The sequence below is a fragment of the Corapipo altera genome, unplaced genomic scaffold (genome assembly GCF_003945725.1).
Source record: "Corapipo altera isolate COAL_440 unplaced genomic scaffold, ASM394572v1 112, whole genome shotgun sequence".
Taxonomy (NCBI): domain Eukaryota; kingdom Metazoa; phylum Chordata; class Aves; order Passeriformes; family Pipridae; genus Corapipo; species Corapipo altera.
In genome coordinates, this window is record NW_020884899.1 from 3123964 (window position 1) to 3138151 (window position 14188).

The 14188-nt window shown below is 51.8% G+C and overlaps 1 protein-coding gene and 1 long non-coding RNA gene across 3 annotated transcripts in view; one reads left to right on the plus strand and one right to left on the minus strand.

Annotated features, from left to right (window-relative positions):
* Nucleotides 1-5677, minus strand: part of ELOVL1 (ELOVL fatty acid elongase 1) — a 13819-nt gene extending 8142 nt beyond the window's left edge. Inside the window, exon 1 of one of the 2 annotated variants that reach the window (XM_027649300.1) lies at nt 5621-5677. The gene's annotated coding sequence lies outside the window, so the exon portion shown is untranslated. Of the gene's footprint in view, nt 1-4703; nt 4806-5620 lie in introns of those variants that run through there. The other variant, XM_027649301.1, reaches the window with a different exon arrangement.
* On the plus strand, nt 4811-6829 carry LOC113950037. The gene is made up of 2 exons (XR_003528639.1): nt 4811-5025; nt 5993-6829. It is a non-coding gene; the product is annotated as an uncharacterized LOC113950037 (long non-coding RNA).
* Nucleotides 6830-14188: the final 7359 nt, after the last annotated feature.

Consider the following 14188-nt stretch of genomic DNA (forward strand, 5'->3'; position numbering starts at 1 on the left):
TGAAGTTTACAGGGAAGCACAAAAAACTTGTGAAGTTTACAGGGAAGCACAAAATTTGGATCTCTGTCTGCCTCTCTGTGCCCAGGTAAAAGGGAGGTGGCCTGTAACCAGGTAGTGCACACTTGCTTCACACACAGCATCTCAGGACACCAGCACAAGCACAAGCAGCAGAGAGCACTCAACAGGAGAGCTATATTCAAGTACACCTGCAGTACTCTAATGATTTCAGCCATTCCCTGAAGACTCAGTTAAGGTAGTGTTGTCCACACACACCTAAAGTCATGTTTTTCTCTCAAAAGAAGTCACAGCCTAAAGAGATGCCTGGCACCAACTCACAGGGCACAGAAGGCAAGTCTAGCAGGAGAGAAGAAGCTTCTGTGTTTCAAGTGCAGAAACCCATACCAACCAATTAGGCCAAAGCAGGAAAGCAGCTGTCCTCAGCTCTGAGGGCTTGGGACAGACTCTGATCAGAGTTTGAGAATAACCAGTTCCAGAACTCAGTCCACAACATAACTAGAAAGTCTGCACAGAAACTTCATGCTAGCACCACCAGATAAGTTTTCCTACTCAAATCACAGCCATTTGTCACTTCCTCTGGCCCACCTACTTCATGCTGAGTGCCGAAAGCCATGACTAACAGCCCAGTAGTGTGAGCTCTGAAGTCAATAGAGGAGGTCTGTGTTCAGAGAAGGGGATGAAAACTCTCAAACCCAGGATATGTAACAGCTCTTGCAAGAGCTGCCGTTGCAACTGCCACAGCAGTCACGCTGGCTGGGTGCTGCTCCTGGCACACTGGATCCAAGTGGCACAAAGTGACCTGCCTGAAGCTGAGCAGTTTCCCCATCTTCACCAAGTGTGTGTTAATACCCTATCACTATCTCACGCTGCAGTTGTAAACCCTGAGGCCTTTGGACAACATCCTACAAACAAATTAAGCTCTCCCCTTCCCATGCTTACTGGAAGCAGGGAAAGATTAACAGGCAAGCTCTGCAGAGCCTGAGCAGTCAGTGTGGCACCTCACAAGCTTTCAGGGAAAGGAAGACACCCATTGCATCAGGTACTGGTAATCTTGTACAAAAACCACAGCAGGTAATCAGACCTCAAGGTCCCATGAGAGCATGCATTACAGTAAAAGGTCTATATGCACAGTACAGTTTTTTCAGGGACAGCATCTCCTCAAGCTGTTAAGAATAGGCTTACTACTTATTACGTTCAATGCTGGTGGCTGCATATTCAGGGAGCTGATATCAGTAGAGATGACAGCAGGGAAAAAGCAGAGAAAAGGCAACATCAAGCAGAAAGTCTGACATAGCAAGGAGCAAAGGAGTAAAGAAACAAAGGGTGAGATACCTACACAAGTGGAAAATAAGGTATTTCCTTTCTGAGCTAACCATACTGATCTGTGTCCTCTCCCTCATGCAGCACCAGGTGAAGGGGGAAGAAGGTAGAGATGGCTGTGTTCCCTCTCTAAAATGGTGGCATCCAGCAGCCCCCCAGGGTGCAGAGAGAGCACACTCAGGAAGGACAGAACTAGGCAAGTGACAGAGCAGGGCAGGCAGGACTAGACTGAGCAAGGCCAACTTCTAACACCTGCATCTAAAAACAGGTCAAGCCTTCTAAAGCCCTCCAGCAAAGGAACAGAGTACCCCGATGTGAAGGTGGGACAGGCTGTACCACAGCACTCATCACTGGGTTTCATCATTATGCAAATGCCTCAATACAAGGCTTCACCTCTGTTCTCACAACAGTGGCTGTAATCATGACACAGAAATGATTACTGTGCTCTGCCCCTTTCAGGCTTGTGTGTTCATTAGACAGCCCCACCAAGACCAGATGGACATTAAAGTCTACAAAGCAAGATGCAGAAAGGAGAGACTCACAAAATCCCTCCAACAGCTTTATCTGGACTGCTTAAGAAGCCCAAGTGTGAACCCAGAGCCAGTTCTCAATGAGACAAGGGGTCACTGCCTGTCACTCACCATGACATGAGCTTTGGGCCCCTGTACCCTCCACACCAAGAAGGCAGTTCAGCCACACAATCACCTTCTAACAAGAGAACGGGATGTTTTCTGACAGTACAAGAGATGTTGGACTCCAGCACCTAGAGCCCAACAGCATAAGGCTTAGTAGAGACCACCTTTAAGAGGGTTCACAGCCATTTAAGCACAAGAAATGAAGCATGAGGTATGATGATCTCAATACAGGTATAGATGGACCTCTCAAAGTCAGGACTGTTGCTTCTACTGCTGGTCCTCTACAGACAGAAAAAGCCTCTTAGGATTAAGTAGAAACGGCATGAGTTGTAAATCTGTGTGTGTACAGAGCAAATCTATTAACAAACTATGAGAGCAAAGCTAGCTGATCTGACCCACAGGGTAAGAGCACTCCTTGCACAGCTGGAAAACTTGCTGCCAGTGACAGCTTACCACCCTGATCCATCCCACAGGGAAGAATCAACTAGAAATTAAAAACCCCATGAGAAACTAAGGGAAATCAAGAACCATCAGACCCAGTTACCACCTCCACCATCCTCAAGCCACTAAAGGCTCAGGTAGTGTGCAGACATAGGGCTGTGGCAGCCACAGTTTGTCATCTCTGAGCAACAGCAGCCCCACAACTCCTGCAGGGAAGAGTCCTGGCTCCTGGGGACCGTCTCCTCCCTGTAGGAACCCAAGCTGCCTCACCTGTTTGACTGGCAAGAACCAGACTTTCCAGCCCAAGTACTCCCACCATCTGTCCAACACAAAAGCACAGAAACACAGAGCATCTCTTGGGCCATCATAGGCACCACTCCCAGTGTCTCTCTCTCTCCTGGGAGCTTCTCCCTAAAGGAAGGATCTCAGGCTGAGTGTTGACTGTGCTGTAACCTCAGCAGAAAAGAGGAAAGCATTCACTCCTAAGCTTCAAGGACAGTGCCAAGCCAAGTATGCAGCAATGTACCTGCTTCTGACACCAGCTTCGGAAGTTCCTCAGGATGCAAAGCTTTTCTCCACCAGGAGCAAAAGGAGACACTATGCACCTTCAATAAGCTCACTTATTTTCACCTCTAACGTGTGGTGAGAGACAGCTCTAGGTCAGAGTGAGCTTTTACTCCCCCAGTTTTAACAGTACTTTCTCTCATATCACATTTCTGCCCCGAAGGACCACAGAATCCCCCCATCCAAAAGATTTTCAGGAAACAGAAATGAGAATAAAACACAGGGCAGGACTGCAAAGGCCCAGGCTGTGTGGGTGGCATGGCTTAATCCCCACAGCGAGATGCAGCAAGTAGATGCTGCAACAGCTGGCATCATTGCTGTTGCTCATAGGAACAGGCTGTTAGTAGCAGCTCACACCCATGAGCTAGAGGGGCTTCTTAGGAAAGAGATTAGACACAGCAGTGTCAGTCAAGCCTCAAGGGCTCAGCCAGCTGTTTGACTCTCTAAGCCATCCTCAAGAAGCTGCCTGGCAGGTCTAGTGGGAAGGTCAGCTCCATCCAGCTAGGAATCTGCCCTGGCTGCATTCTGGCAGAAGAGAAGGTGGTCAATTCGGGACAGCACAGCAGGAGAGATGCCCTGCTGCACAGGCAATCCTGGCCACCAAGAGGGGAATAGATGCTCAAAGGAAATGCACTAGCAGGTAAAGCACCCTGTGTTATCCCATGGTGCCCACTGAGCACAGGAGGGGGGATTCACCCCACTTCTTCCTGCCTTTAGGACTCCAGAACCGAGGTGGTCAGTCACAGGGAAAGCATCTAACAGCTCCCCACCAGGAAGCAGCCCAGGCACGGAGGCATAGATGTGACCCCCAAAGCTTCCCCTCCTGTTGCAATGCCTATTTATGCTGCCTCATTTAGTCTGTTATAAGATTAAAAAGAAGCAGCTTTTCCAACTGCCGCCTCGTTACAACAGAGGAACAGGCCCATGTAAGAGACCTATAGACTGTACTGCCAGCGGTTACTAAGCTTGAAGTTCTCCAGCAAGTGCAGCCCCTTGTGCATGGCCACACCAATGCGAGATGAGCCCGCGGCCAGGGGACTGCTGCCACCAGGAGGGTGACAGTGACCTCCTCCTCCTCTTGCCACCGCGTTCCAGAGCGAGGGCCAGCGGGAGGCCAAGCACCTACACGAGCCGGCACTCAAAGCTGACATTGTGTCGCAGCAGCGGGGGAGGCCTGGTACTGCCACCCTGCCCGGAGGAGGAGGGAAGAGCCATCTCAATGGTTACATTGATGCCGAGGGCCGTGCACAAGAAAGCTCCTCGGCCGCCGGGGGCTGCTCTCGCCCCGCTGCAGCGAAGCCCCAGCAGACCATAGCCCTCCTGGGCTGCCCGGTGCCCCCGCCGGGAGGGCCCCGCTGCCACCCCCGCGAGTGCCCCGGCACAGGCCCCGCCGGCCCCCCCGCCCGGGCGGCTCCCGGCCCGGCTCGGGTGTGGCGCGGCCGGGCCCGGAAGCGGGGCCGCGGCCCAGCGGGGCCTGCGCGGCCGGGAAGGGCCGCTACGGGCCCGGGGAGGCCCCGCGTGTGGGGAGGGGGCTCGGCCACCTTCCAGCGAGCCCCGCGGGCCGCTCCGCCGCCTGTGGGGCCGGCACAGCCCCGCCGAAGCGCCAACGCGGCGGTGCCGATCCCGTCCCTGAGAGGCCGCGCAGCCGCCGGTCCCTGAGCCGGGGAGCGGGAGAACCCCGGGCTCGGGCAACCGGCCGGACCCGGCACGGCCGCCGGCACAGACCTGCCGGAGCGGGGCCCGCTGTTTGTGCCCCGGCACAGAATAGCGCCGAGGGACGGTCGTTCTACCTGGCCGGCCGGGAAAGCATCCCAACCCCGCACAGAGCGGGCGGCCCTGCCCCAGGGAGAGCAGCCGACTGCGGTAAGGGAACTAACTGTACCCTTCCCTGGCACCACGGAGGGAGCGCTGGGGCAGCGGCATCAGGCTGTGAGCCAGGGAGCACTGCAGCTCCTCACAGCGTCAGGACCCAGCTACTTTAAAAAAAAAAAAAAAACACTTCAGCAACTCAGCTTGGACTCCACTTGACTCCCTCCTTCTGACACGGGTAGGTTCGCACACCTCTACACTGCCACAGGGATCCACATCGCCACTACGGGCACCCCCCTCGCCAGGAGGGTGACAGCCTCCGCTAGTGGCGGCCGCACCCAGCGTGGTCACCCCATGTCACAACAGCCACCCCACCCATCAGGCCACAGCCTCCCCCGCCGCGCTCCCCCACACCTGTGGTGAGGGGAAACCACCCACCTCCTCCCAGGACAGAGAGCATCCCAGCTGACAGGGACATGGACGCACACACAGCCTTCTCCAGCAGCCCGGTCAGCAGGTGCCAAGCCAGCACATAACCTCCCTGGGGCAGGGCCCACCTACCCTGGCAGCAGAGCTTCACCCCCAAAGCAGCTGAACCCCCCTAAGGCCTCCCCAGCACCCTTCCGCAAACAGCTCCAAAGTCCCCCCAGCACAGCACAACAGTCAGCCCAGACCCGCTAACCTGGGACACCTTCACCCAAACTGCCCCCTCTTAAACATCCCAAAGGACCGCTGGGGTAGCCCGGGCACCCCTGGCCCACCGCCACCGGACAAGGCTGGGCCCCGCGCCCTCCGTCCCACGTGCCCGCGGCCCGACACCCGCCCGCACTCACCGCCGGCCGCACCCCGCTCTGCCGCCGCCACGGCCGCCCCCACCATTAAACCGAGCGGCCCCGCCCCCCTCGCCGCTGCCCATTGGCCGAGGAGGGCAGAGCTCCGCCCCCGAAGCAGCCGCGACCAATCGGCGCGACCGCCGCGTCCCGCCCGGTCCGTGGCCACGCCCAGGCCGGCGGTGCCGGGGCCGCGCGGGCGCCGCCTGAGGGAGAGGGGGGGCGCCGCGGGAGAGTGAAGGGCGCAGGGAGGGGGAAAGGACGCGGTTTGGGCACGGGCAGGGTGGGGTGCGCAGGGCTGGCCTGGGGGCGGTGGTGACGGCGTGAGGGAGGCCAGTACGGGTCCATTAACAGGTGGCTCGTTTTCTGCCCCAGAGACACCTCAACAGCCATCCCGAGCGTTTGGAAACGCAGGACAGAAGTACACCTCGGAGACCCCGACTCCTACCCCGTGCTGTTTCTAGCACCGCTTCATCCTGCGATGTCTTCACAGCCACGCCAAGCTGCATCCTAAAAAGTGGCCGGGCCTTGGCTCGTGCTCGTCTGGTCTGAAGGCGTTTTTGGAACTCACTATTCTAATTGTTAGGAATCATCTTCTCATTTCCAGCTTAATTGGATGCACGGCTGGTTAATATCCATTTGCTCCTGTGCCAACGTTGTAATTTATCTCTCATAGCTCCTGCCGTGGTGTTTACACTACAGTGTATTTGGAGACGGCAATCATCTCCCTCTCGGCCATTACATGGAAGACTAAACAAGTTTTTCCAGCATTTTCCTGCTAGCCTGCCTGTCCCTGCACCTAATGCCATGGTAGCTCTTCTGCCTGGGCTGCTGCTCAAGGTTCCTCTCCTGAAAATGGGTGCCAAAGCCAGACTTTGTGCTCATCTAGTAAGAATTCCCCAACTGGATACAGCCAGGGTTGCTTTTGCCCTTCTCAGTCCCATTTTGCAGTGGCAGCTCAGTGTCACTCTGTGGCTGGTTACTCCTGTGATTTCTCATCTTCAGATGCTTGCAGCTCACAAAGTCCCCAAAATGCAGTAAAGAAGGTCTGGTGGCTTTCATGCCTTTTTTTTTTTTTTTTGGTGGTACCGCATTCCTTTACTTTCCCCTACACTGCTGATGCACTACAACATTCTGACTTCATCAGATTGCACCTAATATTTGTGCCAGTCAGTCCTTGAGGAAATCAATTTATAAAAACATCCACAAGTACCTCAGTAGTAACCTTCTGTGTGTCCTGATATGCTCCCTTCCCCAGGCTCTGCTTTCATCTTGACCTTAACCACTCCTTCCTACGTGAAATTCCTGTGCTTATTTCTGCCTCAGCATCTACCAAGGTTCCCAGTTGGTCCCAAGGTTCACAGCAGTTTCACTGGAGTCCATGCAGGACCTATAGCTTTATAGAGACATTAGGTTTTTTGTTTGATTGTTGGGGTTTTTTTTTCAACGGTTAGGTTAGTCAGACATAATAAACCTTATTTTATCCCCCATTTCCTGTCCAAGTGCCACGTTACTCTTTAACTGAATACTGTTAACATCAGACTGTCAGGGCTGAAGGTTTCTGGATCACTTTTTCTCCTTTGTTAAGTATAGGCATCAGTCTTGTTTGCTATTCTTCACTTCTTTTTCTTTTTTGTCTTCCTTTTATTTTGCACCATTACTCTATTTTTAGTTGATTTGTGGTCCAATTCAGTGGAAATCTTGCTATGTAGTTTGTCATGAAACTAGAGATCACCAGTGGATTCGTTCACACTCCCTAGCACTAGATTCTCTTCCACCTTGTATCTCAGATCTCATAGCTTTCTCCAAGCATTCCTTCTCTCCTCTGGATCCACCCTTGCTGGCAGGCTTGTCACACTCTAACAATGAGCCCCAAATTGCACAGCCCAGCCTCTTCCTGCTGTTGGAATAATTTTCCAGGTCACTCTCTTTCTTCTGCTCTGAATGCAATTTCTTTTTTCTCCTCTCTTGATCCTGGGCTCTACTTCCCTGTTGTGTCTGCTGTCTCCACCATTGTTCCTGTGTGGTATTTGCTCATTAGTCTTCCCTTGCTACTTCATCTTCTATTTCTCTCCTTAATTCTCCAACACATCAAATAGATTTTACCACTTTATTTCTCCTCTATCAGTTGGTTCTACTTTTCACACTCACTAGCTTCGATGGGTTACCTTTGTCTGCGTGTTGGCCTTTTTTTACTTCTCATGCTCAGCAGGTTTCTGCAGTTCCTCAGTGTTCCCCCTTCCCACCATATCCCTGGAGCTACAGCAGCCTGGGCAGGAGCTCCAGCTGGAGCCAGGACTCTGCTCTGCCAGAGCAGCCTGGCTGCAGGCAAGCGGATCCGGCACCTCCTGTTCGAGGGAGTGATGCAGGGTCCCCTCCTAACCCTTGGGGACAGGCCTCCAGCAAGGACCTGACTAATCTGCTGCATGTTGTAAATCCGGGTTTCTGCCTTCCAGCCTCTTTGGAAGCAGGGTAGCACAAGCACACATAGAAAGGAAAATCCCTCAAAAGTAAGGGAGGTGAGGGAGACAAGGCCAGAGTGACATGACCTGTTGTCCACAGCCAGATGTTCCCAAAGTGTCTGGAGAGAGATTTTTATAAATGGATAATCTTCTTCTTCCGTCTTGAATCCTGCCCGTGTGACCTGAAATCTGGGAGAGAAGCTGTTTGCAGCCAGCCAAGCATGTCACCCTGACTGGTGATCATCTCCAGAGCAGAGATGATCCTGTCACACACCCGCACAAGGGTGTCCTGCCTGCACCAGCCACTCCTGCAGCAGACAAAGCCCTACAGGTCATTGACTCTTCACCTGCAGTTCAGGAGACAACCTGGCTGTTGTGCTCCTGGTCCCAGCAGCCTGGGCTGCACCAGGCTTCAGTTTGGGAGAGCTAAAGTTCCTTCCTCCACTTCTTATCCTGGAGAACAACACACCATTTCCATTGTAGCTTTAGTGAGGGCCCTGCTGATCCTTCTTGGCATGGAGATCCGATCAGATGGAGCTGGCTGTGGGTCTTTGTGTTCCTCTCCATTGTTCCCTCCACCAGTCCCTGTCTTTTGTTTTCTCCTTGCTCCTTGCAGAGCCAGGTGCACCTCTCTTTCCCCTTGTCTCTCTGCCTTGGTGCAAAAAGCAGGCATGTGTTAATGTAACTTGCTGAAGGCACAATGACTGAAGCCATCATCAGTGCGGAGGATTATCAGACTATCAGATGGGAAGGGAACTTCTGTAGGAACTAAGCAATGGAAAAGGAGTGAAGTTCAATGAGAGGTTATGACCTTAGAGATTAGTAATGATGATTTCTTCTGCATGTAATGAGATGTAATGAGTTTCTCAGTACTGCAGCTTTTCTGGTGCCAGTCTTGAGGACTGGCTTAGGTTCACCATGCAGCTGAATAGGGAAAATAGGGAGTCTCAGCCCCCTCAGGGGTTTAAGTTTCTCAGTTTTCTTGCAGAGATAAAAATTCTTAAAATCCTGGCTTGCTGGGGAACTAAAATACCTTTTTGATCACATCTGGTTTATATTCTCTTATTCACTGAATTTATAACTATGAATTTATTACTTTTAAATACTGATAATCTGAATGGTGAGAGTTTTATGTGGCAATACATTAACATTATGCAACTTGAAAAATCTAAAATATAATGAAAAGACAAAATGAATTCAGTGAAATGAAAAACAGGTACACTTGGCCCTGTAATTTTTCAGTAATGTATTTGACATACATAGTTAGTAAATTTACCTAGCTTATTACACTTGGGGAGTGAAAAGATGATTCCCAGATCCTCCTGTCCTTTTCTTTTTAATAATGAAAACCCAGTGATTTTGCATATGATCAGATAAAACCACTGAATGTAAATTGGCTCTCTAATGTTGTTTAACCCTTCTCCCTTTCCCTGAGTTTGGACCCTAAAGCACTATCAACCACACCTCATTGCTGCACACCTCTGTGACTGCATGACAAAAATTGACAGGTTGATTACCCTGGGAATCGCAAATCATCCAAGAAATGCTCCTACACCACCTCTATCTATACTGAGAGGATGAAACAAGGCTTTCATGACCACTAGAAGTGGAGATCGATGACACCACTCGGAACCTGAAGGACCATTAAATGCCATAATGTCACTTTGTGATTTCAATAAATGGAGGTGGGCAGGTAGGTCATGCCCGAGCATGCATTGCTCAGGCTGATGTGCTGCCTCCTTCCATGGTTGATATCAAGTTTAAGTGACTCATCTTGGGCAAAATTTTATGTGTTATATATGCTGATTACATCATACCTGCAGCAAAGGCCAATTACCCCGTCATTGTTGCCCTCTTCCCCTTAAAGCCAAAAGAAATACCTTCATTCCTGGGATTCACGGTTCCTACAAGCCCCTCAAGCTACCAACAAACAACTCACAACATTTCTGTAGCCAGCAGGCATGACGTGACCCTGCTGAAGCCCGTGCTGTAACATGATGCTGTAGTTTCACACTAAAACAGCACCTGGAAAAAGGTATTCTGGTGGATGAAAGGGGATGTTGGAAGCATCACCCGGAAGCTTGCAGGCACTGTGGTGGTGCCCTGGGAGCTTTGATGGCAGACTTTCACCCCGGTGTGTTTAATTGCTGGACTTTGCCTGCCAGCTGGGGTGGGCAGCACACATGACTGCAGTTTCCTGCCGGGACCTTTGTCGGCTGCATAACAGCCTCTCCAGGGTGAGAGCCCTGGCACCCACCTCCGCAGCCTGGCAACATCACTCCAGCAGTACAGGACCCCCTGCCACCTCCACAGACATGCCAGGAGTCTTGGCCCATTCTGAACCTGTTAAAGCATCCTTATTTTTTCCCGTGGCCTGCAGGATAACCTTATGGAATAATGGTGCTTGTTTCAAATCCACCAAATTATGGGGAGGGTGGGGGGGAAAGAAGTAGAGCCACGGTTGGAGCAAGGTGCCCAAGGATACCAAAAGCCTGGAGAAGCCCATTCTTCAATGTCTCTGCAAGGCAGGAGGCACAGCAGGGCCAGCTCAAGGCCCAGAGCGGACTGGTAGGAGGCTGGAAAGGGTCAGGAGGTTTGGGGGCTTCAGCACATGCAGCACAACAGCAGTCCTTGGTTACTAGTGCAAGAACTGGCAACTGTTCACATGCAGTGTGTCGTGGCAGAAGACCTGGGAGTTCTAGTAGCTCTGTTTCTGGTAGGGACCTGAAAACTGCCCTTTCTCTGTGAGCTTTTAAGGCTGTCTCATGGACACATGCTCCTGAAGAGAGAAAATGCAGGTGAGGAGAAAGGCCCTGCTCTTGCTCATCCCCCGAATGCCCTTTCCATCTGAAGTGATCATCTCTGGGAACTCGTCCCAGACTGCATGGAGCCCAAGAGAGCATCTTGGCAAAGCCGGGTGACTTCTCCACCCTTGGCAGGCAGTTGGGATTACAGTCAGAGTTGGTGACATGACACCCACATATCACGCTCCACAATTGTGTCCCAGGGCTGCCTTCCTAACGTGGTACAGCAGTGCCATGCAGCTCCATGGAGCACACAAAGCCGGAAGAAAAACCCTTCCCAAATGCTCCAGGCTGAGCTGGACACTTTCCTGGGAAGACTTTGCCTTGACCTGAAGTGGCCAGGGAGTCCCAGGCAGAGGCTGCCCAGGTCCCAGGTGCTGCCCCCTCGGCCATGGGGCAGTGGGGCTAAGCCGGTGCTGGCATGAGCACGCTGCTGGTCACTCTGAGGGACTAAGCCACAGAAAGGACATTGTCAGAGTGGAGGATTGTTCTGGGGGAACAGGCTGCACAAAGAGGAATTGTTTTGCTGTGAAATGAGGCCGTGTTTAGCTCCAGCCGAGGCTGGGCTTTGCCTGCCTGTCTGGGCTGCAGGCTGGTGGGGGACACTGTCCTCCCTGGCCTGCCTGGCATCTTCTCTGCTTCTAAGGTTGTCCACTGGCACAGTCAGCAGCAGAGTACATGCCCTGAGACCCATTGTGGTTTGGGAGAAAAAAGAAGTTGAGGGATAAGAGAACTCATGGCATGTCTGCCATGGCTTTCTGCACCTGCCTGGCATGCCCAAGGGACACAGGGGAAGGGGAGAGCAGCAGGGGGGCAGCTCCCACAGTGGGGGGCTGCACTGTTTCTCCTAGGGACAGATAAACAGGAGGGAAACAGAGGTATGCAGTAAACTGATCCAAGATAATGGGCAGACAACATAGCAGCCTCTTTTCTGGAAATACCTCTCCAAAAAGTATCATTGATGGTGAACACCACAAGCCTTCTTGGATGCATGTGTGGGGACAAGCATCTTGCACTTGAGCTCCAGCAAGACACAGCAGGGAGCACAGGACAGGAAGAAGCAAAGCAGGGGGAGCTGCATGCTCAAAATGTGGGTTGGAGCTTTCCTATTAACTCCTAGTGGTTTTACTCCCTATGTGAGTGAACACAAAGAGTTAAGAGCAATGGTGGACGCACCCACAGAGGCTTTCTGTGAGTCATTCCTGGCTCGGCAGTTGCTGTGGGGTTTCCACAGTCCAGGGCTGCAGGTCCTGCTGGCCCGGCTCCTCCTGCCTACAGCCCTGTGCTGCCCAGCTCCCTGCCCTGCCCGTGCTCTGCCGTGGGGGGATGCACATGGTGTGTGCCCTCTGACAGCCCCATGCAATCAAATCTGGTGCATTCCGCTGACTGGAGCAAAACAGGCTGTGCTATGATGATGATGGCTGTGGCTGTTTCTACCACTGTGATGCCCATGGGAACCTAAATATACAAAAACGAGACAGCCAAAATGATGGCTCTTCGGCCCCACTTATGTAGAATGTGTTTCTCAGGGGGGATACAAGTCGGTGTGTTAGCTACTGCCATGAACTCTTTAGTCAGTGCTTTGAAGCCCTGCCATGGTGCTGCAGCAGAGCAGGAGACAAGAGGCATCTCTCCCGTGAACATCCACTGCACGTTTCAAAGCCAAGTTCCTGCAGGAGCAGCACACCTCCATGCTGCGTGCCAGGGTGGGCAGAGCCCAGGACTGGCACATGACAGTGGGAGACAGACATGACCCACCAAGGCCACCTGGCAATAGGTATAGAAGGGGGTGGTCTGGGTGCAAAAGAGGAACATCTGGGAAATCCTGCAACTTCAAAATAACACCCACAGACAGCAGTGATGCTCCTTTGGCCGAAAGCACGGCCAGCAAATGAAAAACATAATGCAAAAATACCCTGGGGCAGAGTCTTTTCTCAGAGGAAAGGAGCTGCCATGCCGAGGGGGACCTTAGCACCACTGCTAATTCAGTGCAGAAACTGCTTGGACATGACAGGAGCAAAGGGAGAAGCCTCACAGCAAGCAGGTAAATCAGTGACAGAATCTGAGCAGCAGTGACAAGATTGCTGCTGCAGGAACCACAGCTCTTGATCCCCTGACCTTGGAAAATATGTGTCTCAGTCAGAAAAATGCATGCAGTAATTTTCTTTCTTTACAAAATGCACACTAAAAAATAATAATAATAAAAAAAAGACACAGGCTTCTCCTTCAGAGGAGCCAGCCAGCACACTTTGCATTACTCTGATGTCAGGGTTACCCCGAGGAAATTGCAGAAGGTTTTCATTAATTTCTAAGTGCGGGTTTCCTGGATCCAGCCAGAGCGCTGCAGTATCATAAGGACAATAAATAAACTGTGGAGTCACATCAGCTTGAACTATTTTTATGGCGTGTATTACAAATACACCCAAACATCCCATTTCTCCAGCATGTATTTTTTACCACCACAGTGTCTGTGTGAGGTACAAAGTGGTAACATTTTCTTTTTAAGACAGATGAAGATTTATGGCACTCCGGTGGAAGGAGGAACTCCATGGGATTTTTCCAAAGCACCTGTGTATTCATTTGTAGGTGCCAGCTGTCACATAGATATGCTCTGCCTCTCCTGAGGCCACCAGGCTCATTTGGGGAGCCCGAGGGAAAGCAGAGAGCCTGACTGGGGGGCTGCTTCCACCACCAGGCCGTTTTCCTTCAGTTTGTGCCTTTGACTTTCAAGCAGTTTCTGAGTTTTTCAGTGGCCAGTTAAAACCCACCTTTTGCTGCTGTTTCCACATATTTGTCTCTCCTCTGTCAGCTGCAGGTGAAGCTGCTTTGGGAGCAATTCAGATGCAAAATTTGGCTTAACACCCTTTGGCAGCACACACCCCATTTATGTAGCTTCTTAGCATCAAAAAGTCCTCAGGCTCTCTCAACCAAACCACCACAAGCCTTCTCCTTTGGTCCCAGATGTTTCTGTCAGAGATCTCATCCTAGCAGGAAGATGGAAACCAGCCCTGCAGCCCAAGCTGCAACCTGCCTTAGCTGTGTTATGGAGAGTGGAGAACTGCAGAGGGTTCCCTAATTCTCCTGTCCCCCCCATCTCTTTGGTTGCTTCCCTCACACCTCCTGTACTTCCCCTCCACTGGAAAGGCTTAATGACACCCACTTAAAAGATCTGTAGGTTAAAAAAAAACAAACAAAAGTGTTGTGTTTTGCTTGTTCAAACAAAAGAAGACACCTGTGTGTACATCTCCACTTGGAGACGGGACAAGAGAACAAACAAGCAGCAGGTGTTTGTCGTGCTGATCAGT